The 27,640-nt window shown below is 33.7% G+C and overlaps 1 protein-coding gene across 5 annotated transcripts in view; it reads right to left on the bottom strand.

The window, feature by feature from the left end:
- LINGO2 (leucine rich repeat and Ig domain containing 2) overlaps nt 1-27,640 on the bottom strand; it is a 1,182,276-nt gene that overhangs the window by 476,113 nt on the left and 678,523 nt on the right. For all 5 annotated transcript variants that reach the window (XM_031654837.1, XM_031654834.1, XM_031654835.1 and 2 more), the window contains one exon: nt 25,853-25,938. The gene's annotated coding sequence lies outside the window, so the exon portion shown is untranslated. The remainder of the gene's footprint in view (nt 1-25,852; nt 25,939-27,640) is intronic.

Raw genomic sequence — 27,640 nt, forward strand, 5'->3', positions numbered from 1 at the left:
TGTGGACCTATAAAATGGAGAATACTTGCCAGGTTGACAGCAGGTGGTACAAAAATCCTTGCAGCATTTAATAGTCAAGGACATGACTGGTACTAAAAGTTAAACAACAGCATATCCCATAACACATTTTAAAACTGCTATAACACATTTTTAGATTTTATTAATAGACAGTAGAATCAGAAAGCATTCTGATGTTTAAATTTCAAGGCTCATATTTTGAACTCTTACTGATTAGACAAAATGCAGGCAGAAGAGGACGTTTGTTAAAAAAATACATATTGTATACTTACTACCGATATAAACCTATTTGCTAAAGGCAATTCCGGGGGAGGGACAACCAGTTCTTGATGCCCAAGAACATATAGCTTCCAAAAAGGAGATGATCAGATGCAGAAAAATGTAATAGAAATGAGAAAATGGTAAGACCTAGAAAAGAAGGTAAATCTAAAAGTGCTATGGAAATTGAAAAGAAAGTGATTTATTTCCTTCTGATCATAAAGATTAGGTGGAAGGAGCATTTAAGGTAGCCCTGAGTGACTGGTAAGATTCTGCATCTGGGGAAAACAGTACAGCAAATAGAGGAAAGAGTGTGATGAGAGAGTGTGGCCACAATACCTAGGGTAAGTTTGGGAATGTTAAGTTATCCAGTTTGACTAAAATGTAGGACAAGTCAGGGATGTATCAAAGGAAAAAAGAAAAGCATTACCACCAGATTGGTACCACATGGTGAAGGGCCATAAGTATCACATCAAGGAGCTAGGCTTGATTCTGTTGGCAATGACAATCCATTCCGCCTATGTATTCACATTTGTGTGTGTGTGTGTGTGTGTGTGTGTGTGTGTTGGGAAGGTAGATTTTATTTGGTTGTTTTAATATTAGCCTTGCCTATAACAAACAGTTTTCTTGTGTCTTTCTAGCCTATGAATCAAGGCATCATGACACAGCCTGTCTATGGGATGCTGTTGTTGGATTTTGCACTAGCTGTCTCCACTGCATTCCAAAGTTTACTTACAGGAAAGCACTGGCTGGATTAACAAAGCATCTTGAAGTTCTATGGTAGACAAGGTAGACTAATTTCTTACTTCATGCATATTCTGCCACAGTATCCACAAATAGTTTGTTCTTAAGCAAAGCACAGAAGTGCATTTCTTTTTTTTTTTTTTTTTTTTTTTTTAAAGCGGTTATGGGCAATGTTTAAAATAAATATCCATAAAGCCAGAAAAGGAGTTTAATATTTAATAGTTCGCCTGTTGCCAAGGTTCTTTTGAATATTGAGTACTGCTACTTAAAGTAGGAATAACAAAGTAAAATGCTATTTTATATAATACTACTCAATACCCAACAAGTTACTGGTCTACTAAAGAGTAAAACAAACCAAAATCCCAAGGTTTTTTTTTTTTCCCTCTCCCTTTAAAGAATCAATTCTTTATTACCATAGGACAAGTCTGGAAAATGGAGATCAGCTAGAATATTTATAAAAGGCAGACTTGAAATGTTTTGACTGCCATTTCTTACCTGATTTTCTTTGCTTTGATTACTAGTCCCCACCTATTGGTTCAATATTATCTACTTTATGAATCCATTCTGAGACTGACTGTACAAAAGAAAACTTGGTGACACCATCCACTGGGACTTGAAATTAAGTCACCAAATCAGGCTAAATTATCCAGCAATTTCTGCCTTTCTTAGAGTTGACTAAGGCCAAATCTCATTTCCTTATCCCCTGGTCCTTGCGTTGCAGGAAGGAGGGAGTGTTAGAATGTTCTTGGATTCATAGGCACACCATTCCACATTACTCATGCGTCACACTATAACTTAGACTCCCTTCTTGAGATGTCTTCTTGCAACAATCAGACTTGTGGATTAGATTTCCCTGTATGCAAGATGTCTGAAATACATCTGAACTTGTATACCCCTTGAACATTGTTCTTTGGACTGAAAACTATTCTCTCTCACAGTGCTTCTGAAATGTAATCTGTGGACCACTTGTAACAGATTTAAGGACATTTCTTAAAATCAGACCCCTAAGTCCAATCTAAGACCCATCAAACAGATAGAGCATTGGGTCCTGTGAATCTGCATACTCACAAACTTTCTAGATGAATTCTCTGTTCATTAAAGTCTGAGTGTAAGTGCTTTATAAGAAGTGTTCTATTTAACAAATCATCAAAATTTTAAAGACAGTAAAAAAGAGTGGGCTCTTTGAGCTGCAGAGAACAATTAAAGCAGTTTTGGGGGAGGCCAAGGCCACAATCCTTGTTGCTAAACATCTAGAGTAGTAGCATTAATTACAAAGATTTGATTAGATTCCTCTTTGATCCTTTTAACTTGGAGGCTCAGAAAATGACCAAATAAAAATAGTACTTAATCACTGAAGTCTGATCAGTCACATTGGAATTAAACATTTCTCTACTTAATTAGTTTCCTTATCAAATCAACCTAACCCAAGAACACTGTTCCTGTTACCATCAATCCATGCTGTATGTGAATACAGTAGAGTGTTCCTGATGATGGGTAGAAGTACTACCATCAAAAACATAACCTTTACATTTTTATGACTTCTTAAATGTGTATATTAACTTGGCTGGAAGAGATTCCTCATGTTTCTATTTTATACTCTTTTGTCATTATAAAAATAAAAGTTAAACCACATAAAATGAATGATTAATAGTTGTATTTAAATGGCCCATTCTCCTCATTGATTTTATCACTTAATTGTAGTGAACAGTATACATGAGTCTGAGTCCTTTCCTTCGTTTTGAATAGAAATAGTCTTAATTTTCTTTTTCAGTGTTTAAATTGGTAGAGTAGTTTAAAAGACTACAACCGTATTTTCAAAGTTAAAAAAGATAAAATTTTTGAATGCAAGTGTGTCAAATTGTTTAACAAAAATACAGTTCCATATAACTAACCAATAAGGATCAATTATTAGTTCTAATTCTTCAATATTTCCCTGTGTTTATGAGAACTCTACTTGGGAATAATGTTTCAATAATTCACTTACAATGTTCTTTATGAACATTACTCTCAATAACATTCTCTCTCTAGATTTTAAAATTATTATCTGAAGAAAATAATCATTTCATAGAAGGGAAAGAGAGAAGAAGAGAAAAAAATGGCAGTAGAATGCTTATCTCACTTCTCAGGCTATAGTCTAACACCAGGAAAATAATGTTTAAACGATGGCATTGAATCTGTACACAAACAGGTTTGATAAAGTTTTACTTTTTTAATTGAATCAACTCGTGGGTTCAATAAAACAACTGAAGAAATTCAGCCAAACCGATTAACAATCACCAAATACAAAAATTCAGGTTGTTTTTATAAAATCTTTACCTTGCCACCAATTGGGTTAGTATTGAGTAGAAAATGTTCTTAGTGTATTTTTCAACCAATTATTCATTAAAATGTATTATGGGAACAATATTGAAAATCTATTTAGAATGAAAGCTAACTAAATTTCAGATAGTAAATCTAAGTATCTATATTTGCACCTTGGCTACATTTTGCCATCAGTCTGTATGAATATTTTGGTATTATATCTTATACCATAAAGAGATTTAGCTACACCCAGTAGCCTATTAAATATTTTAAATATAGGCTTTAATATAGTTGAAATAATTGTACTCTCCTTTAAAAAATTCCAACTGAATATGTGCATAATAATGATCAGCATGAAGTATTTATCAACATTAAGTACTATAAAAATGTAAAATTTTAGTGTATATTACTTTTAAAAGTTCTTGACCAATAAAATATACTGCAATAGAATATTGAGCATATGAGAAACTCTAACATTGACATAGGTAGAGTACACTACAAAATAAATTCTCACTTTATTTACATGTTTTACTTATTTATCCAACATTCATGTGCACTAGTTCAAACAAAATCACAGCAAATAAGATGGATGAAAAGTGACACTTTTTTAGTCTTTTCATTGAGATATGATTTAGAATATTTCCATGTGTAAACTAAGTCAATATTCAGACAATTACTCACATTTTACTAAGCAAAAGAGTAGCAAATTTTACTGGGTGCACAGTCCCTGATCTCAAGGACTCACACATCTTAAGAGAATAATCGTAGTAAGCAAAATAATAGAACAGGTTTCACAAACTACCTTGAGTAGAAGGCTTGTGTCCTATGGGATGTTAAATGATGTGTGAAACATGTATTCCATAGAGAAATACATATGGGAAACTCTGCATATTATGAGGTCTGCTCTTAAAGACTCATGATAAACACAAAAACTGAAAAGGCTCTGACTATTCCTAGAATAAAAAAAAACACTTGCTTAATTTTATTAAATACATAATTTTCCAATTTTGACCCTAGAATATTCTTTATCCCCTACCCCCTTCAATACACTCTTACCACTCTGCAGGGCTAGTTCCCTCGGAACATGGTTTATGGATAATAGCAATAAAAGTATAAATTAGGGAAAGTGATTGTATACAAGAAGTGATTACATCTGTTGGTCAAGGAAGGTCTTAAATATAGAAATGCCTGGGATGGGTCTCGAAGAATTAGTAGAAATTTGCTAGATCCAAAAGAAAGAAGTACAGTCTAGACAAAATGTAAGAACATATGTACAAACATGGGTAAGAGCCAAGAGCTGTGGAAAAAGTGAAATGTACTGAGTTAGAGGAGAGCAGTAAGAGTTAACCCTGAAAGAATAGGCACGAGACAGATAATCACAGGTCTTGTATATCTTGCTTAAGGAGGAGTTTAGATGTTAAACTTTATTGTGCAAAACTTAAAAAGCCATGCGTATTTGCCAAATATATAAAATTGGGGAAAGTTTAAAATTAGCATTAAGATCAATGACTCTGATAAAAAGATAATCGATTTAAGTAGGATGATACTGGAATAAGAACTCGAATGGCAATATATAATGTACCATAAAGTTTTGAAATGGTGGTTAACAAACATCTTTATTTATTCAATATTTTCTCAGCATCTTCTGTGTTCCAACAACTATGCTAGTCACTGGGGATATGAGAGGGAATAATAAAGAGTCCCTAGAAATTCAATTTATTGTGAACGATGCTCATACAAACAGATAAAATATAGTGAGGTGCATACAATTCCGTCATTTGACACTCTGTACTGTATAGCAAATGTTTGGTTAATTTTTTTGGATGTGTGAAATGGATGAATGTTGGAGGTAACATCAGTGTTCTATTAAAATACAAAGAAACCTGATGCAACATTCTGATCTATTTTGCTTGATAGTAAAATTTTAATACAGTCTTTTAAATTGTGAAATAAATAAAATATTCAGACACATTTTTAAGTTAAGACTCAAAGACAAAGAAATTTTGTGATTGTCTTTTCTTTGTCCTTAGGGATATTTAAGTTAAAAAATTTTAAAACACTACATAGATTATTAGGAATCTCTACAAATTTTTCAAAAGAGGAGTAAAATGGTCTAATTCAGATTCATAGAAAATCATACCAGATTTCTTGCTAATACTAGTATATAAATGTATATTGAGCCCTTTATCTCATTGACGCTCCTTTTGCTCAAGATCTTTTTGGAACTCCTCCTTGGCTACCACCTTCAGAACCCACAGCACGCGACTCAAAAAGCTTCCTAATTCTTTACTCAGTGTCAGTGTCCTTAGAGTTGCTTTTCTGATTAGTGCTTTAAAAAATAAGCCTTTGGATGGCTCTTCTGAACCACATAGATATTGCATATGAATACTGACCCATGCCTTTAATTTTTGCTGCAGCTGCCTTGCAGTCTGTCTGCATTCATGGCTGGAATGGTGAAATGAGAAGATCGAAAGATTAAAATGGACCAAGGAGTTGGAAGTAGGCTTTTAATGAGACATGCTAAAATCAGTCTTGAGTAATGAGAGTGTCACTGTAAATAGAGAACCACCGCTCACTGAGATAACTTAGAAGGTAAGTAAGAGGCTGGAATGCACAAATCCTGTTAAGACATTAGTCATACTACTTCATTTTATTAACTCTCAGATTCTCAGGTTGTAAACAATAAATATCAATATATACCGACACAAGTCAATTTTCCATTGCTTATATTTGTCTTCCTTTCATGACACTTTGCTAAAATTGTTTTTCAACTTTTGCACTTATTTTTAAGCTGTGTCTCTGTTACCTCTCCTGTAGAAATAAGCACACACATGCATACAAACACATGATACCTTCAAACAGTGAACTCAAACAAAATTTCCAAAAGGGTTGATATAACACCTGCAGAATAATGTATTTAAAAGATGAGTATACAGGCAACAGATAGACATTAGAGGGCATAGTAGACATGAGGAAGTCTATACAAGAAAAGTAAGTCTCAAATGCATTTAAACAGATTGTTGGTATTTAGGATACATACATATACATATTTTATATATACACACACAATGTACATATATATTCTGTATTGTATAAGTTTTGATCATTGAAACTGCAAGATAAAGACACTTGAATGAAATAAGATGAAAGTGTGGGAAGCAATACTGCAAAAGGAATCAATTCAAAGCAGTGAATTATTACAGCTAATTCCTTTAAATAGGTTTTTGCACTTGACAGATATCATAGAAAATGGATTTTTCCCTCAAAATAAAGGATGACAAACATTTCTGAAACTTCTTTTTTCCTTAAGGACAATTTTAATATAGATGAAAGAGCTTTAGATAAATGAGTTAACAAAAAAATACTACTTAACCATCTGCTAGAACATAATGTGATACATTTTTTACACCTCTTAGCTTCTTTAGCTGAATTTCAAAATGCAGCCATTAGTATTAAGAACAGGTACTAAGGATTTTCCAAGTCATTTTGTTATTCTCATCAATATTTCTAGTATTCTTTTAGATCCCTTCACTCACTTTCTCTATTGCTTTCTATTTCCTGAAGTTTTAAATAAAATTTCCCTTCTGTTTGTCTTGTAGGAAAAATCATCATGCTTGCCACATAGAATATAAGTTGTAGGAGAAACACAGTGGGAGACACTGGTTAAGGGACAAAAGACATTAACATTTTAGGTGATTGTGAGCTCATAATTTTTCCGGAACACAAGTATTGCATGGCTACTCTTATATACTAGATTATTAAAATAGTTATATCTTTGCCCTACCTGATAAACACTATTGGTATAAGTGAATATATTTTTAATATTAATCCAATATATTTCATGAGAAATACTTGATTTGCAAAGTAATCTGGGCATTAAGATGATTCCCTATCTAAATACTTGCATGGTGACAATGAGGACAAATCTACCCTCTCTCTAATGTAGTTTCAGGCAAGCTATACTCATATAATAAACAACCAGAACATACAATCAAAACCAATGCATGAGTGTAGGATGCAATTAAAGTCAAGAGCCAAAGAGTAAAAGATAGGTATGGGTTTTGAGAAGGGACTACACTAAGCGTAATGTATTTAATTTGTAAATCTGTGCTTTTGCGACAGTCTGGGAGAATAGGCCATGCTACTTTCTTGCTTACAACCCAGCAATGGCATTCGATTATTCATAGGGACAGGTACAAACTACTTACATAAAATATTATAGGCTTCATTAGACAGCCTTTATCTAATTCTGAAATCATATCTCCCACATTCCCCTGCCTTGAAATGAATACTCTTGAAGTACGAACCATTTTGCAGCTCTTCACCTACACCATGGTATCCCAGGTGCTATATTCTGATCATGATGCCCTCTGTATCAGGAAGGCACTGTTTTCTCATTTGCCAGGTGGACACATACTTTTATAAGACTCAGTTTAGCATATTAGTAGTAGAACTACCTTCTATATTCCCATGTGTTCTCATATATCTCATTTTTATCTCCTTCAAGCTTTTTATTTCTGAAATAATAACTAACATTTTTTAACCTGTTGAAAATGGCTAGTAATTTTTGAGTGTTTATTTTATGCTGTGTTAAGTGTTTTATAAGTCATATGCTATTCAATCACCACATAAACTTTATTGAGGTAAGTACTATTGTTATTGCCATTTTACACATGAGCAAAGTGAAAAAGACTTATCAAAGTCACATACTGGTTAGTTCTAAGACCAAGATTCAACACAAGGCAACTACAGGGGCTGGCCTGGCTTGTCAGTTTACGAACACACTTCTTCCTCCAACCTGAGTTGCTTCTATACTGGATTGCCTCATTTACAGCCTCCCAAGACTTTTCTCCATTCTCTCTCTGTCTTCTAACTCAGAGGCATGGTAGTGCATTTCTTACAAATCATAAAGACTTTCAAGAAAAGGAAGAGAAATCAATATAAAATGTGGAAAGAGTACCAAAAGAGAATTTGGGCTTGCAGAAGTCTCCCTTGATTTCAGAGCCTTGCACCATTCTGACTGTTCATTTTCCAGAGCATAGACAACAGACTGTTTCAGATATCTTTTGAGAAATTGCCCAGTAGTCTACCCATTGGAATAAGTGCCATCTTTCTTCATCCCAAACTATGACCTTGAAGGCCACATGAAGGTTTTTGTTTTTTTTTTTTTTGACATGCATGACACAAACTGAACCTACAAACATAAAATATTTGTTAATTTGAAGCTTCTAGTTCAAGAAGTTCCTGTAAAAATATAAGAAATGAATTGGAACAAGGATTCTTTTTGGTGAAAACTCTTCTCTCATTATGAAAGATCACTGGTCTTGCTACAGACGTAGGCTATGAACCATTTTGTGTTCATTCCTCGTGGGATTTATTCAAAATAATATTTGACTACTTTTACTATACATGTTATCTTTTCCTCACCCCTTCCACATTTGGAGAGCCTCCAGAACTTGGAAGCAAGAATCATTTTCTACAACTCATGAGGACAGAGTACATTCCTGAAATTGCCAAAGTGCTATAAACTAGCCACTGAAATCATAAGTGAACATGATCACTTACAGAGCTAATTCCAGAAGAAAGACAATCAAGTAGTGCACATCATGGAAATATGTAAACCTAGAGAGATTCAGGAGAAACCTTGACCCATCACAGTGGTTTATAAAAAATGTTCATGAGCTCTGTGTATGACAGTCTTCTTGCATAGGCACAGTATCTTTTCCTTGCATGGGACCAACTATATAGCTAATCACGTAGTACAATGAAAGAAAGCCTTTCAAATAGGACTGAAGTGCTGGCAAAGCACACAATGAAGCCTTGAGATAATTTAATGTGACTAAACTATATGCCATAACCTTCAATCCACAATGATGTCACCATGTCACAAAGTTTTTGCTTGTTTGTTTTAGAGATGGGGTCTCACTTTGTCCTCAGGCTGGAGTGCAGTGGTACGATCATCGCTCACTGCAGCCTCAAACTCCTGGGCTCAAGCAATTCTTCCTGCCTCAGCCTTACTAGTGGCTGGGACTACAGGTCCGTACCACTATGCCCAGATAATTAAAAAAAACAAAAAACAAAAAACAAACCAAAACAAAACAACACAGAAAAAAAACCTAAGAGATGGGTTCTCGCTATATTGCCCAAGTTGGTCTCCAACTCCTGGCTTAGGTAATCCTCCTCCCTCAGCCTTCCAATTAGCTGGAATTATAGGTAGGAACCACTGTGCCACACTGAAAGTTTTCATGTAAATACTAGTTCCAGGAATATAAAACTACCTCCAACAAAAGAATGAGAGCAACATTGTACATGAATTTCACATTAATGGTTTCCTTTTCTCTCCTGTCATTGCTACTTTCTTTTCCCCTCATATAAAAAGTTACTGGGAGGCATAAATTTTCATTAATAACACAACTCAGCCAAAGCATTCTCACTGAAAAGAATTAGCAATCCAGGCAGGGTACCGGAAAGTGAATCTCAATGAGAATACTTCACAAGGAAAATTACAAAGGAGACTATAATTATCAATTTCTTTCAAAGCTGTTCAGCTTAATAGTATATAGAGAGAAAACTGTTGGGAAATTGACTTGATGCGGATTTATGAATTGGTAGGACTAGTTTTAAGAGATCAACAACAAATTGCTCTTGTAGCCTTAGATCACAATATGAGCCACATATCGTAAGTCTCAGGAGCATGCAAACAATTTGTCAGAAATCATTCTCTGAATGTTCTTTTAAATTATATTTTATTTTTACTTAATGAAGGATGATTTCTGCAGCTGGATTACATGTTTCTTAAAGGTGCAAGCTCCTATATTTTTATATGTACCAGGACTAACATAGTGACACTTGTTCATAGCTCAAAATCTACTTGCTGATTAACTACATTTTCTGTGATTTTCATTTGTCTTGTTATTTGTCTCATGATAATTTTTACCTCTGCTCACTTCTGCCCCAATATTCACCATGAAACATATCCTGCATTTTAGTTACATTAACAGAGTCACTGTTAATATACTTGGGTCTCTTTTTCTTTTCTTTTTTTTTTTTTGCATATAAACATATACTGCCAAGATCTGGAGCAAACACTTGGTCATCCTCTCACTGATCTTGTAAAAACCTGAAGTTCCCCTTCCAAAATTCACTTGCCATTAGGTGGGATCCTTGCTACTTGCTTCTCAGCTCTGCTGGTACCTGTCTGATGACCACTGACAGGTTCACCTAAATTTTGATAGACAAACTCCCATCCTCCCACATCCTACTTCTGAAGCTTCCTAGATTAACTGTCCACTCTTGAAGGTTTGCCCTGGCTACAAATGTTAAAGCCATTGCTTACCTTGAACTTTGCTCAAAAACTACATACTCTAAAAATTGGAGAAGAGAAAGTCTACAAAAAGCTATGAAGCATCAAGTAGTACATGCCTATTCTTGTAGGATTTGAGATACAGGAGCAAGCTGTTAAAGATATATAGAGCCCAAATGTGAATTATGATTTTTGCATTACTAAATTGCAATGCAACATGATTTATTCAATAATTATCCATAAAATAAAATCTTGGCATCACTGAATGTATATATATGCTCTATTACAACAATTCCAATAGTACTCTACAAGATTATTTTACATTAATTTGCAAAAAATAGATGATGCCTTAATTATGAAAATAGTGATATTAGTAAACTCAAAAAGGCAATCAAAATATATTCCACCATGATGTTATAGCTCTTTCATCTGATCTTCTGGAAACAAGCATTTAAAAGGATGGGAAGGAGAAAACTTAAAAAAAAAAAAAAAAAAAAAAAAAAAAAACCTCTGCACATGCTATTGTTTTCTTGAATCTTCACAATAACCCCAAAAGTTAGGTAATTACATACTCATTGTAAAGTTAAGGATTATGAGCTAAAGAGATTTAGTAACAAGTTGACAGTCAATAGGGATAGTGATACGCTTCAGCACATTGGTTAGTTGTAAAAAATACATGAGAGTTGAATCAGTTTCAACAAACACTGAACATTTTCTATGTGCCAGAAAAAAAGTCTATGTCACCTCATTTTATGTTTCCAGGTAGATGAATGGACATTTAGTATGAATATTAATATGGAACTAGGGTCCCATGTAGACTTTTTGCTCCTTAGAATCAGAAATAATATCTTCTTCACAGTTGTATTCTTAGCACTAGACAATATTCTCAGTCCAAAAATGGTACCAAGTAAATATATTATTATTATTATTATTATTATTATTATTATTTTTTTTTTTTTTTTTGAGACGGAGTCTCGCTCTGTCGCCCAGGCTGGAGTGCAGTGGCCAGATCTCAGCTCACTGCAAGCTCTGCCTCCCGGGTTCACGCCATTCTCCTGCGTCAGCCTCCCGAGTAGCTGGGACTACAGGCGCCCGCCACCTCGCCCGGCTAGTTTTTTGTATTTTTAGTAGAGACAGGGTTTCACCATGTTAGCCAGGATGGTCTCGATCTCCTGACCTTGTGATCCGCCCGTCTCGGCCTCCCAAAGTGCTGGGATTACAGGCTTGAGCCACCGCGCCCGGCCAAATATATTATTTATCAAATAAATAAATGATAATCTGGCATTCTTATAAGACAGTTGCCTAGAAATATTTGAAGCTTCAAAATATTTATATTGTTAAGTAATATTATTGTATGTGCTTTGAAATTTAAAGTGAAGACAATATGTTCGCATATTGTTACTATAAAAAAATCAGTCTTCTGAGATCATATTAGATAACTTACAAACATAATGCCATATATCCAATAAAAACCAATAGTTGATGCGGAAAAATTATTTTAAGAAGGCATATTACACATTCATGTTTTTCATAAGTTGAATAAATGAGGCATATATTTATTCTTCTGTGTCTGATGAATTTACTTCTATATCATAGTAATCATGGTTTCGTAATTTTTCCAATCTGTAAATCTGAGTGTGTCTTTTATTTTTATCTATTGTTATTTTGCCAGCTATCCCTTTTTGACACTCATAGTATATCTGATTTAAACAGACTTACTGCCTTTTTCTAACTCCCTGCAGTCTGGAAAACCAGATAATAGCACCAGTTGAAATCATTGTTAATATAGGAGCAAATTTTTTTTTTTTTTTTTTGAGACGGAGTCTCGCTCTGCCGCCCAGGCTGGAGTGCAGTGGCGCGATCTCGGCTCACTGCAAGCTCTGCCTCCCGGGTTCACGCCATTCTCCTGCCTCAGCCTCCTGAGTAGCTGGGACTACAGGCGCCCGCTACCGCGCCCAGCTAATTTTTTGTATTTATAGTAGAGACGGGGTTTCACCGTGGTCTCGATCTCCTGACCTTGTGATCCTCCCGCCTCGGCCTCCCAAAGTGCTGGGATTACAGGCGTGAGCCACTGCGCCCGGCTAGGAGCAAATATTTTATACACAACACTCACATAAGATATATCTCTTCTAAAATCTCAGAGTCCTTTTAGGATCTTAGTTATTTTCTTGGGAATCAAGGTTGCAAAATAAACGACCTTTGGATAAGTGAAATATTGAACTGTTTGCGAAACTATCTGAGAACTATTAGCAAAATATAGCTTATGTCTAACTTAAACATATTTCCCAATACTAAAACTCAGCCTTGCAGTGTAGGTGACTTTTAAAGTCCAGATTATAGAATGCTTGCTCAAAGAGAAAGATGCTATTAGAAACATATATAAGAATACAGTGCAATAGGCGAAATGAAAGCCAAATAAATAATTTCATGTAATACATAGTAATGGAGAAATGGGAGAAACTGAAAATCTTCCTGGTGTGTAATCAGAAAAATGATCTTTCAATGAAAAGATACTATATAAAATATAATGTATCTGTAACAGGAAATTTTACTCCTCCCTCTGGGAATTAATTCCTCTACTATGCCGGTATTTGGGAAGAAGTGGTACGATAGATAGTATATCACAGTAATGAATTTCTCCCAGTCTGGAGGGCAAGTATGTGGTTTGTGTGTGTGTGTGTGGGAGGGGTGGAGCAGTGTGAGGTGAAGAAAAGGTAAGTGAGCAAGAACTCAGCTTCGTCATACAAACAGACTAAAAATGTCTAGAACCCGTTGTATCACTTCCCGTTTACTTCAACCTAATTTTTTTTTTTAAACTCCACGATCTCTAGTTGTTTCTAGTGTAGAAACAACTAGAGAGTATTGAAGATACAATATTACCCTAAACACTTGGGCATAAACTCATTCTTGCCTGTCTTTCTTGTTTATCGTCATAGTCTTTTTTTTTTCTTATATGAAGAAAAATCTACAGTTTGCCACAAATATTTGATTCACTTTTATAACAACATAAAATGATAGAAGATAGTACTGAAATTGAAGTTGATTCTAAAGGAATACAAATCAAAATAATGTTCCGGATGGGCTTTTTGAAACATATTACACAATATCGAGATAATAAGACAATTTTTGATCTGCCTCACTAGGAGCCTAAAGTGCTATGCAAGCAGCATTTTCCCAGTCTCAGTGCTCTCTCCCCACCATTCATCTCTCACTAGCATTTACTTGGGGGCTTTCCGAAATGGTGTTTCCTGGCCATACAGGGTATCTTCAATTTGTATTTACTCCATTAAAAATAGTAACACATTTTGTATCAAACAAAGTCCTCATAACTTAGGTTGGGCACATACTATTTTTTCTTGACTGGAAATAACTAAAAAATGAAAATAAAAAGAAACGTTAGATTCTTAAAGATGCAAACAATTGCTCTAATGAGTAACAAATATTGAGAATTGATGTCCTGAAAGATCGGGCTCATTTCCCTACAGCTGAGGCACCAGCTGGTCTGACTTAGCACAGTCTGCGAATCAGTGTCATTGTTTATATTTGCAGGGATGTGGAGAGGAGAGCAAGAGGATAGTTTCTGAGAGTCTAATATGGACAAAAGTTACAAAAACATCAGGTTCCAAAGGCAAGTAGTAATTCCTGATTATATTTGTTAATGATTCTCAGGCAAAGAAAAGTAATTGTTGTGCAGTCTATGACATTACAGCAATGGTGACAGCTCTACATATTTATCTCGTTGAAATTTTTCAACTACTCTGTGAGTTATTAGATGTTAGCAGTCCATTTTACAGATGAGGGAACATAGGCTAAAAGAGTATCAGTGACTTAGTCTAATGTGACAAAGTCAGTACCCACAGAGCCAAGATTTGAAGCATCATCTGTCTCCTTTCAAAATTTATATTCATTCTCCTCTAATGTTATTTCTAATCTTAACACTATTCTTTATCTTTGTTTACGTTAGTCCTAAATCATGCTGCCTTCTAATCTCATAGAATCAGAGTAACTGAATGGACTTCCTAGAGAACCTGACTCTATCCATTAGGGTTAGATGAAGAGAGAACAGTCATATAGCTGCCATTATAATGGTTAGTAACTGTTGCAGAATCCCTAAGGTGAAATTATTTCAGTTCAAATAATACAGAATTATGGCAGATAATTTGATTTTTAACATTTTTTTACAAATAAAACAAAAACCAATGCCGTTATTTTCATTTTATGATCAACAAAAAGGGTCACATGCTAGAATAACATTCATCATGCTCTAGCTAAAAAAAAAAAAAAAAAAAAAAAAAATTCTTATACCTGAGTTTGCAATGACATCTCACTTTTGAAAGAGATCAAGCACAGTTGGTCCACAACTGAAGACCACAAATGGGGGAAAAAATGGAGTTATAAGTTTCTGTCACCTTTCTCTTCAATCATTATTTTAGAGGGCTCCAAAAATTCACATAGATTACACATAAATGATTTTTTAGTTTGTGCTATTATTTATTGAAGGGATAAAAATTTATCATAACTCTTACTCAGACTCATAGGATATCAGTGATGAAAATATTTTGGGGCATTTTCTAGTCTAATTACCTCCCCCTACAATGTTTAAAACAAGGAAACAGTGGCTCAATGAAGTAATGTGGATTCATAGATTAACTTGGTTGTGAGTAGTAATTAAGTTCTGAGCATTTTTCCAAGGAACTATCTATTATGAACTAAAAATTGAAAAATGACCCATCATAGGATTTCTAAGCCATCTTGGTGACACCTTAAAGAGCAATACTTCTTGACATTAAGTTTTGCAAGACAGTATATGTCTACAAATTGTGGGAACTACATGCAGGGTTAAATATCCTGGACAAATAATACTAGGGTTAGAAGATGACATTTAGGTTCTGGGTTACAAAAGACACTTCTGATATACACTATTATCCTCAGGGAATGATTAATAGCATTTTTTTCTCTATCAAAAGTTTCTTGGTTTGGGCAACAAATTTTATCATTTCACAAGTTACCCTAGTCTTTTTTATTGGTATCTATAATTATTTACCTAGATATGTAACATCAGTTATTAAAGGAAAAATGTCATTGTATAGGAGAGCTTAGCCATTACTTTCAATTTAGTGTGAAGAAATTTATCAAATCTCTTTTATCTGATGCCTAAACTATAATTGATTTTTTGAAGGAGTTGAATGGCAGAACAAAAGAACACTGGCCCCAAAAGGCCAAAAATATATAAATAAGTAAAAAAGAAAGAAAAATGGGATGAAGAAAAATGAGAAAAATGTTCACCTGTCTTCCAATTTTGCTCATGGATAGTCTGGATTATAGGTATACTAGGATTTTTCATTTCTATTGAGAAAAAGATCAAGCAATGTGAATTAAATAGGAGGGTTTTAGCCTTGAGCATTAGGGGCAAATGGCCTGTAAAAGGTCATGTGAACTGCCATAAAGGAAAAATCATGGGCATTTACTTGACCTTACACAGACAAATATATGTACATGTGTGCTATTGTATACAAAAATATTCACTTGAGATGGTTTCACAGAAGGGGAGAGAACCAAGATGAGCCACTGAAGAGTTTTAGAATTCAATCATAAAAGCAAATTGAAAAAAACCCATAATGATTTACTGAAAATAAGATAAGCCTATGGTAGCTGTTTTAATTGAGTGCATTTGGCAGGGAAAAATATCTTTAACAGAGCCAATAAATTTAAAGCACCTTATATTCACTCCTCCCTGTCACAATAAAGATAATTATTTATTTATTTAAAGTTAGAAGAAATGAACCTGTTTTCATCTTAATATACTCCACATTATGCCTGTATAAGGAGGAAATCCATAAGTCATAGAGAATCAAAATGTTGCTAGGGTTTTCTGCAGATTTATCAAGACAAAACATTTCTCTAACATTTAAGGTTGGGAAGCAAATATTTTGTTCAGGGAAACTACCTCACAATTCTAGTAGTTTATGGTATGAATCATTATTTTATAACACAATATTTCAATATTTCCCCATGTAATTAAATTAGCAAATACATTTTATACAACATAGGATATAAGCTAAAGAGTGATTGGCATAAATTCTATTCCTATGTTACAATATAACTACTTTGCTATCTCTCAGATCTGCCAAGAAAGTAGTTATGATCAGAAGGGTTTAGCACATTTACTCTGATGTGACTATGACACATTTTATGCTTTTATCAAAATATTTCATATACCCCATAAATATATATACCTACTATGTACCCACAAGAATTATAAATTAAAAATTAACAAAAGACAGCATTCCATTTCACTAAAATTGTGACGTTAACTCAAAGTGTTTTTCTCTTTTATTAAACTGAACACAAGGCATGAATAAAATTATCCAGCTATCTCTGCATCACATGCATATTGTTAAACTATAGAAATGGTGTTATAAATTGGTTAAAAATGACTAAAATTATTGTTTATACAAAATTAATCCAAACTAACTCTGCTGATAAGATACAAAGGCAAAGTGGGTGGATCTGTCCTACTAATAAAAATAACTTAACCCTAGCTGACTCTTAACCTCAGCTCTTTCTTCTTTCAAATCGTATACTAGAGTAGCGTACAACATAGTAAAAACAATATTGACATGAGAAACTTACAGATTCGGCTTTCCCTATGATGAAAGGCTTATAACATATTTTTTAGTCATTGGAATTCTTCTTTGTTAATGCTGAAATCATATATCTAACATGAACCACAATTCCTTAAATACCAAAGCATGCACTTTCTCCTTCAAAAGTTAGCTCATGAGACTGTTGCTTGTTTGAACAACAAACTGATTAAAACTAGAAAACTAGAGTAAAATTGAAGAAGTAAATATTTTTATTACATATTATTATTTATTTTATATTATTTTTAATGAGTAAAAATTGGTTGATCCACTGGAATATTTTTAAAGAAGTCTAATTCAACACAGTGCTTATTGGGGTCATAGATTGCAAATAAAAGTCACATAAAAAATTAGTCTTTCCCTTTGAATCATATATTAGAGTAGGAAAGAACATAATACAACTGTGTCGACATGAATAACTAACTGATTCTGCTTTCCCTGTTTGAAAGGTTTATAACATATTTTCAAGTCATTGAAATTATTTCCAATGCTGAAATCATACATCAAAATAATATACAAAATATGCAACATTGTATTACATTCACAATGCATTTTGTTAACAACTTTAAAAAAATAATCAGGAAAGTAGCAGAATAGAAAGCTCAAAGCCCTTTTATCCATCACAGAAAACAAACACTAAAATAAATAGATAAACTTATAGACTGATTCATATAATTTAATAGTACCTCTGATAGTCAGAAATCTACAGAAACCAAGCAAATGCCCAATCAAGAAAAAGCCACATTAAAAATGGTAAGAAATTTCATAGTGTTTTACTTGCCTTTGCCCCATTCTTTATCCTATGTAGTGCTTCACAGGTGGAAGATGTTGGCCCAATAGCCAGTTCCCTCACTTGGGCCAGAAAGAGCAAAGTAGATCATATTTGCAAGGTTATAACCAGTGTGAGCACTGCCAAGGCACTGGTTTTTCACCCTCCTTACTTGGAGCTCAGAAGAGGAAAAAGCGGCATAATTTGGATCTTAGGCTAGAAACCATGTAAACCAGTGGCATGCATGCAAAAACTACAGGACAGAGGGGCAGTTGCAGGTCCACAGAAACCCTAAGGTAAGAGATTATTGGGAAAATAATACAATAGAACATCTAAGGCTCCAAGAAGAAGCTGAGTTGAGACTCCTTGAAACGTAAAAGGGTCTGTGAGTGACATCAGCAAGTTGTTAGATTAGAAAGCTCTAGGCCCTTATTTACCCACAGAAAGTTTAAACACGAGAGACTGACTAATACAGGTTTTTTAGGAGCTCTGGAAAGCAATCACAGTTCTACAGTGTGTATAAGAGAGAAAAGCATAAACACATGCCCAGACAGAATATATGCTCAAAAAACGTCTGAGAGGACTTTATGTGTTCATAGTACATTGATTAGTAAGTTTTCCGCTGCACAGAGCCAGTCTGCAAAAACTGGGAGATGTGGTCTCTTTTGTAAATGACCAAATTTCAACAAAAATATCATAAAGCATTGAAAGAGATACGGTAATATGGTCCACCGAAAGGAACAAAGTTAATCTTCAGAAACTGTCTTTAAAGAAATACATCAGCCTCACTAGATAAGACTTTAAAATAATTGTCTTAAATATGCTCAAAGAGCAAAAGAAGAATGTGGGGAAAAAAATTCAAGGAAGTAGAGAAACAATATATGAACATAATTAAAATATTGATAAATATAGAAGTCATAAAAAAAGAACCAAGCATAAATTATGGAGTGGGAGAAATACAATATCTGAATTGAAAATTCACTAGAGTTGTTCAACAGCAGCCTTGAACAAGCAGAGAAAAGAAACAGTGAACATGAAGAAAAGTCATCTAAAACTATTACGTCTGAAGAGCAAAAAGAAAAAAGAGTAAAGAAAAGTGAACAGAGCAGAACATAAGGGACTTACAGTAAACCAATAAACAGAGCTGTACACATTATAAGAATCCAAAAAGATAAAAGAGAGATAAAGGGGTACAGAGATTATTTGAAGAAATAATGGCTGAAAATGTTCCAAATTTGAGGAAATGCAGGAAATCTATAAACCCAAGAAGCTCAACAAATTCCAAGCAGAATAAAGAGATTCAGAAGAAGAGACATTACAATCAAATTTTTGAAAGCTAAATATAAGGAGAGAATATTGAAAGCAGCAAGAGAAAGAACACTAATCGTGTACAAGGGACCCTCAATTAACCTATCATTGAATTTTTCAGTGGAAATCTTGCAGACCAGAAAGCAGTAGGATGATATATTTAATGTGCTAAAATAAGAAAAACAAAACAAAACAAAACAAAAAAACCTGCCAACCTAGAATCTTGTATTTGGCATAAAGCTTCTTCAAAAATAGGGAGAAATTAAAACATTACCAGACAAACAAAACTGAGACAGTTAATTACAACTAGACTTACTGTGTATGAAATGCTAACAGGAGTCTTACAACTTGAAATAAAAAGATGGTAGGCAGTAACTCAAAGTCATATGAAAATATGAAATTCTCCAGTAAAAATGAACACAGGCACAAACACAAATAACAGTATTATTTTAATTTTGGTTTGTGACTTAACTTTTTATTTTCTACAGGATTTAAAAAAATGTATAAAAATAATTATAAGTATACGTAAAGGAATACCCACTATGTATAGATGTAATTTGTGAAATCAGTAACATAAAGAGAAACCGGGTGAAGCTCTAAAGCAGTAGAGTTTTTCTGTGCATTGGAGTTAACTCGGTATGTGAAAAAGCTCTGGAGATTGATGTTGGTGATAGCTGTACAATAATGAGAGTGTATTTAATCCTACAGAACTGTACACTTGAAAATTGTTAAAGTTGTAAATTTTTTGTCATATATATTTTACCACACTAAAACAAAGAAAAATTTATTTGAATTTTGCTAATTCCTGATAATATGGCTTCATAGGCAATCATACCATAAGACAACATAGTATTAAATGATGCACACACAAATTGTCTCAACAACATATCATCCAGGCTCTCACACTGGAAACTAATAGTACTGGAAATAAATCAACCATTACATAGCTCACCAGAGGAAATGCCTGGGAAAGTGATGGAGCTGTCACACTTGCTGCATGGTTGAGAGCCCTAGGCCCTCTGTCAAGATCATGCTGCTCTCCTGGATCATTTTCATGCCTGTTGCCCATGTGCCATCCCTAGTTTCAAATGGCTGAACAAATAATTAGTTTTCCCAACACACGAATGGGGTATGCAATCATTCTCTGCAACAAATTTTAATCATCGCCATTCAGCTGTGATTCTACTGTCATAAGATAGGTTGGTACCCAATGAAACAGGACAAAACTTGATAGATTCTCATGTATTAATTAGCTAATGGGAAAGTCAAAAAAAAATAGATGTTGAATTTTAAATTACATGGGATTGTCAGACTTGCAAACAATTAATGACATAAGGTTTTATATGAATTTTATATATAATTATATATATTACATATATGTAATAACTAATATACAAAATATAAGAAATATATAACATACCTTACATGTAATTTTCTTTATATATATTATATATAATTTTCTTTATATAATAGGAAATTATAGGTTTTTTAAGCCTTGAATATTCATTTAGTGGAGGCGAACAAAGTTACTATGCTTCTTAATGCCTCTTCTAAATGTCCATGTACCCTTTTAACTTAGAGGAAGGAATTGTTGATCTGGTATAGCAATGCCATCTGTCTTCGTTAATTTTCTGTTGCTAAAATAGAATACCCAAGACTGGGTAATTTGTAAAGAAAATAAGTTTAGTTGTCTTACAATTCTAGAGGCTGGGAAGTCAGAGTGTACGCTAGCAGTTTCTGGCATGGGATTTCATACCGTGTCATAACATGGTAGAAAAACAGAAAAGCAAGAGAGTGCGTGTAAAAGAGACCAAACAAGAGGATGGCCTTACTTTAACAGCCTGCTGTCTTGGTAAATAATCCAGTCACTTGAGAGCAAGAACACACTTACTCCCTCAAGAATTAACAGGATAAAACAAGAGTGGCATTAATCTCTCTCAGTGACTTAATCACATCTTAAAGATCCAACCTCCCAACGCTGCTACACAGGGAATCACATTTTTCACATACATAAAATAACCATGTATCATAGGTTGTGAATTGTGGGAGACACACTCAAACAATAGCACCATTCTTACCAGTTATAGCAAAGTTAATTAAAACCACAGTGGGATACCACAATATACCCAACAGAACAGCTAAAACAAAAATCTCTGATAATGATTACCAAGTGATTATAAAGATATAGAGCTACTGGAACTCTTATACTATGTCAGTGGGAATACAAATTGGTATAACTCTTTGGGAAGGTAGCATCTATCTATCAACAAGCTTTTAAGCCACATAAACACAATTACACAGCAAGAGAAATTTTCACACACATGTCCCAAAAGATATGTATAAATACGTAAGGTCCAAAATCTGGTCATGATGAAATACATTGAAAATTAAACTATTGCCACATATAGGAATCTCATATACACAATATTGAGACCAAGACGCCGACATAAAACAAGTGTAAACACTATTATTACATTTATGAAACTCAAAAGCAGGCTAAATAATCTATAGTTTTAGAATTCAAGAAAGGGGTTGCCTTGTGAAGGAATGGAATTTGTGACTTGGAAAGAAAAAAAGGGCCCTTGCAATGGTGTTGATTATGTCTTATTTCCTAATTTGAGCGGTATTACACAGTGTTGTAGACATTCTGATAATTCATTTAGCTATTCATTTATGATTTGCACACTGTTCTTATGTATGTTTCGATACAAATACTCGCTTAACCTATGATACATGGTTATTTTATATACCAGAAAACAGAAGAGACTAAAGTTGAAAAAATAAAAGTTACTTCTTATTCCACTAGTGCATTGACTTCAAGTCTTTTATTTTTTAATACGTAGGTTCACACATGAGTAATTACTCAGCATTGGTAGTTTTTCTAGGTTAACACAGATTATCAAAATATGTTAAGGAAATCAAGAAAATCTTGAATAGACCAATAACCATAGAAGCATGAGAAATTAAAAAAGAAACTATTAGACTCAAGATAATCTTTGTCTAAGTTTACTATTAGGTTGTCCTAACACTTAAAGAACAAGTAATTTCCATGCACTACAAAAAATCTTAGACCACAGCAAACAATTTATTTTTTAAAAAAACTTTCCATTTATTTCTTCAACAAGATTTTTTCCCTTGCAATTGTGGAATTAGTGCTTCTTTTTTATTTATTTTGGTCTCTTGTTTTCATAAATAATTACCTATACATTTGTTTCTGTTTTCCATACTGGTCATGTATTTTCTCTCATTGTTTTTACAGTTTATCTTTGCCCTCTGCAGTTCTGAAGAAACTGAGTGCTCCTTCAGTTTCCTTTGCACAAATCTGATTCTGTTCTTTGTTGCCTCCAAAGACAGATATCATTCTTCTGTAACATTTTGGTTACTTTTCAATTGTTTGTACTTTAGTTTATCCAATCTCTGTGTTTTTTATTTCTGAGTCATTTAATGCATACGCAAGGATGGAAAACAATTTTCTAAAACATTTTTTCTGGTTTCTGTATTAATTCTTGCTTTACATATGCTTTTCTTCTGAGATTTTAATTTTTCATGTCAAGTAATTACTACTGACAACCAGTTTTGCCTTAATGGTTTTGTTGTTATTTTTTCTTTACTGATCTGAGATTGTGACAAAAATCTATTGAAGTGTAGGATTTTCTAACAGACAAGTGACAAGATTGACCATTAGCCCTTGGTTCTACTGATAACTTGTTTTTTTTTTTTTTTTTTTTTTTTTAGCAGAAACCTTCTCAGCTTCACGGTTGAAGAGCAGATTGTTATGAAAAAGCTCAGGACCAAATTCCAATGAGTAGCAAGCATTCTATTAATGCAATTTTTCTAGAATGTTGGTAGATGGTTCATCATCTTTCCCCACTCTGTGGTCTTCTCACCTTGATCTGATAACATCTCTAGAGCCTCTCTCTCTCTCTCTCTCTCTCTCTCTCTCTCTCTCTCTCTCTCACACACACACACACACACACACACGCACACACACACTTGTGAGCATGCACACACTACTACTGTCTCTATTTCCACTATTGTAACACCTACAGTGCTTTTGGGACTATATCTCTCTTTCCTGGGACATAATGCATTACTGTAAGTTCTTCCTACCTTTCTTCCATTTTCAGAGGGATCAGAAAAAGTAATCACCAAATAAATACAGATGCAGAGGTATTGATTGAAGAAAGGTGCCCATGTATGACTGCTTAATTTTCTGAGTGATACAAATCTTGGATCTTTCAGTCAGGGGGAAGAAGCATAGAGTCTCTCTACATTACTTAAGGCCATAGGTTTTCTTTACTTCCGTTTGTGAATTTCAATTTAGCAATGTAGAGTCTTCCCAGAAACTAATAATAGGTTGACTGAAAGTGTCAGTTTTGAATATTATCATAAAATGTCATCTTTCTCTGGGCGCTTACAGCCATTTTAAGCTAAATCAAGCACTGTTAAGCTGGTAGAACTTAAAAAAAAATACTTATTTCTGACATCTTAAACTATGATAAAAAAACATTCCATCAGCATAATTTTGAGAAAAATTCAATCTTCCTTTAATGTTTACTCACAACCAAAAGCTATTCCCGAACATCTGTGTAATATTACTTTGACACAGATGGTAAAATAGTTATTAATAAAATAGCACATGTAAATATTTGGATCCATTTCAGTAGAACTGAGAAAGCCACAAAATCATCTTACGAAGTAAATTTTCATTGCTGACTCAATGTGCATTTTACTTTGCACCCAAAAGTGCTGCAATTTTCTTTGGTAGTTTTGAAATAACAAGCAACGTTTATTTTCAAGCCCCTTCAATGTAGTGTGGAAATGAGTACGTTTTTATTTCATAGCAGGCCAGGATCCACATTTATCTCTCAGAATTGTACACAGGTTGGTATACTGCTTTGAACTGACAAGGTCTAGTCTCCTAAATACAATTTAACTTACCTTTTCAAAGAATAAAAAAATGAAAAAAGAAGAGACATAAAAAAATCTTGAGAAAGTTTTTCAAAAACACAACACATACTGAATTTTTACAAGTCTTGATGTCTTATAAATCAATGTAGAATAAGTCGTTCCTACAGGCTTCCAAATGTTTCCCCCAATTTTTTAATGTCAATTGTTTCATACAACTCTTTTATAATTTTTGTCATTTTTCATTTTTCTTGCACCAGTTTCATTTTAACAATTTGGAAGTTGATCTTCTTGTCCCTTGGACCATAAAACAGGTTTGTTACTGTGTGTTCAGGAAGCCAAGGCTACTATGAAAAGACCTGGACTAGGAGATGGAAAACCTAGACTGAGTGTTACACTTGTATCACATGAGTTTTACCAGTGCTGTATGGTCAACTGTCACCTGTCTGTATGGTCAGGCTGATGTCAATCTCTAAACAATAACTGGTCTGCATCATGAGGATTTATGGAGATTGGGAGAAAGTATGAAAAATGTTATAGAAATGAGGTAATTTGTTGTTTGTAGAATGAGGATAAATAAGAATAAAAATATAAATCTGTATATTTTCTATCTTCTTTTTATCATTTTTTCTAGCAATTAATTTTTAGTAATTTTACAAAAACATTCAATCTGCAATGCATAAAAAATAAACTGACTCAACTCACAGAGAGTCTGAGAAATACTGAGCTCTAAGACATCCAGAGAGCCAGTTAATGTCTCACAACCTGAATTTCTTTATCTGTAAAAATATGAATAATGAACTCCACTCTGCATTTTTTACAGAGTATGTGAAAACTAAACACAATTATGTGTTCATAAGCTGTCAATAAATATAAGGTCTCATATAAATATATAGTCATCATGTATTAAGTAATAATTATTTGTGAAGTAGCATGGTGTCTCAGCTAAAAGAAGCCTGGCATATATTAGATACTAAAGGTTTTTTGACTTTATAAATAAATACAAAAGTAGAAATTTTGTCAATGGGTACAATTGTATACAAAATAACTGTCTCATGGAGCAGCATATGATTTAAATGCAAGTCACATCATCTGTTAATAGCAAACTTTCTTCCTCTATAAAACAAGGATAATTATCACTACTAATTTCAGGTTGAGGCAAGGAACAAATAATACAGTAAAGTATTTAGTGGTTAGTACTTGGTACATGAAAAGTATTCAGTAAGTATTAGTCATATCTTTAAGTTCTTTATGCTAAGAAAACTACTGAATTCTTTATATGCAATGTCTTAGTTAATTCTTATAAAAATTTAACCAGATAACTATGATAATCTCCATTTTAAAATAAGGAAACTAAGACTCAATGTCAGCAACTTCCACAGTCCTACACAGCTACTTTAAATCCATGTCTGTCTATAAAAAAGTCTGGTCAAGTTTCCCACAGAATACCACCTCCTGAAAGTCTTCCAAGTCATGAGAATAAATTTCACAGTCTACATTTTAGAAGCTTTCTCATTTTTATTTATAAACTATGAAGACTTCCTGCATAGACACAGAATCAACAGATTGCCTGAAACATAGAAAAAGGGGCCCACTTACCAGTTTGAATTGTTGGGTTCTTCATGCTGGTGGTGGCCACTTTTGGTGCTCTGCTCTGAGCTTCTTCTCATAACCCTATTTCCACGCTGCCAAAAAATAGGAAATGAAAAGAAAAATGACACTCGCTTGCTTCAAGAAGGATTTTAATATATTAATGGCCATACCGGTAATAATTAACATATATAGTATTTGTTTTATAAATGTTTGAAAGAAACACAATAGGGATTAATTCACTTCACGTGTTTGTGATTTTTCCATTTTGAAGGTAAGTATATTGTTACGTTTAATTGGAATTCATAGAACATAACAATCTATTAAACTTAATCATTAAATTATCTTCTCTTTTATTAAATAGATGAATAAAAGAAACTCATGTTTAAAGCCATTCATATATCTGAAGATCTGTGTACTGAAACTCCAGAAGGCAAAATGGTATTTTGTTATAAAGCAATGAGGAGAAAACAGACCGGAAGGAGAAAAGGCTTGCTGTGTCAATAAACCTTCCATTTCAAAGGTTAAAATTTGACAATGTGGTCAGCATGCAAGTCAAAGATTATTCCTTGTGGTTTCAGTATTTAATATATTGGAAAAGTCAAAAATAGTGATGATTAATTTATAAAGGAAAATTTAAACGCAATCAGTTAAAAACTGTAATCTGCTTTTGGAATTGTAAAATTGTAAAAGGAAATGAGATATTCTTTTCAGGATTAGAATATGACGTTTCCATTTTCTTGATCAATCATTTGCTTCTTACCCTATACCACACCAACTCCCTTCTGTGACCCACAGAAAGAGAGAAAGATAAGTTGGCAGAAAATAGTAGAAACAATTCTAAGATAATTTTCATTCACTCAAAAGAACTATATGAGAAAAAAATGCTTTCTGAAAATTAATACAATGTCAATCATTTTCCTTTAAACTTCATATTTACATATCAGATTTCCTCCATGACACTGCCACTTTTGTGACCAATGATAATGGCAATAATTATGTATTGTTTACACTGTATCAGGAACTGTTCTTAGCATTTTGGGGTATGATCTAATTTAATATTTACAACAACCCTGGAAGGCAGGTGTTATTAATATCCCTACTTTTAACAATGAGAAAAATGAAGTGCAGTTTAAGTGAACTATTCAAGATCCGCAGCTAGTAAAAAAACAGAGTAGGATTTGAACTTTTTCAGAACCCATTCTGATTTTATTTTATTTTATTCATTTTTTATTATACTTTAAGTTCTAGGGTACATGTGCAAAACATGCAGGTTTGTTACATATGTATACATGTGCCATGTTGGTGTGCTGCACCCATTAACTCATCATTTACATTAGGTATATTTCCTAATGCTATCCCTCCCCCGCCCCCCACCCCACTATAGGCCCTGGTGTGTGATGTTCCCCTTCTTGTGTCCAAGTGTTCTCATTGTTCAATTCCCACCTATGAGTGAGAACACGTGGTGTTTGGTTGTCTGTTCTTGTGACAGTTTGCTGAGAATGATGGTTTCCAGCTGCATCCATGTCCCTACAAAGGGAATGAACTCATCTTTTTTATGGCTGCATAGTATTCCATGGTGTATATGTGCCACATTTTCTTAATCCAGTCTGTCATTGATGGACATTTGGGTTGGTTCCAAGTCTTTGATATTATGAATAGTGCCACAATAAACATACATATGCATGTGTCTTTCTAGCAGCATGGTTTATAATCCTTTGGGTATATCCCCAGTAATGGGATGGCTGGGTCAAATGGTATTTCTAGTTCTAGATCCTTGAGAAATCGCCACACTGT

This window comes from Papio anubis, chromosome 13 (genome assembly GCF_008728515.1).
Source record: "Papio anubis isolate 15944 chromosome 13, Panubis1.0, whole genome shotgun sequence".
Lineage (NCBI taxonomy): Eukaryota > Metazoa > Chordata > Mammalia > Primates > Cercopithecidae > Papio > Papio anubis.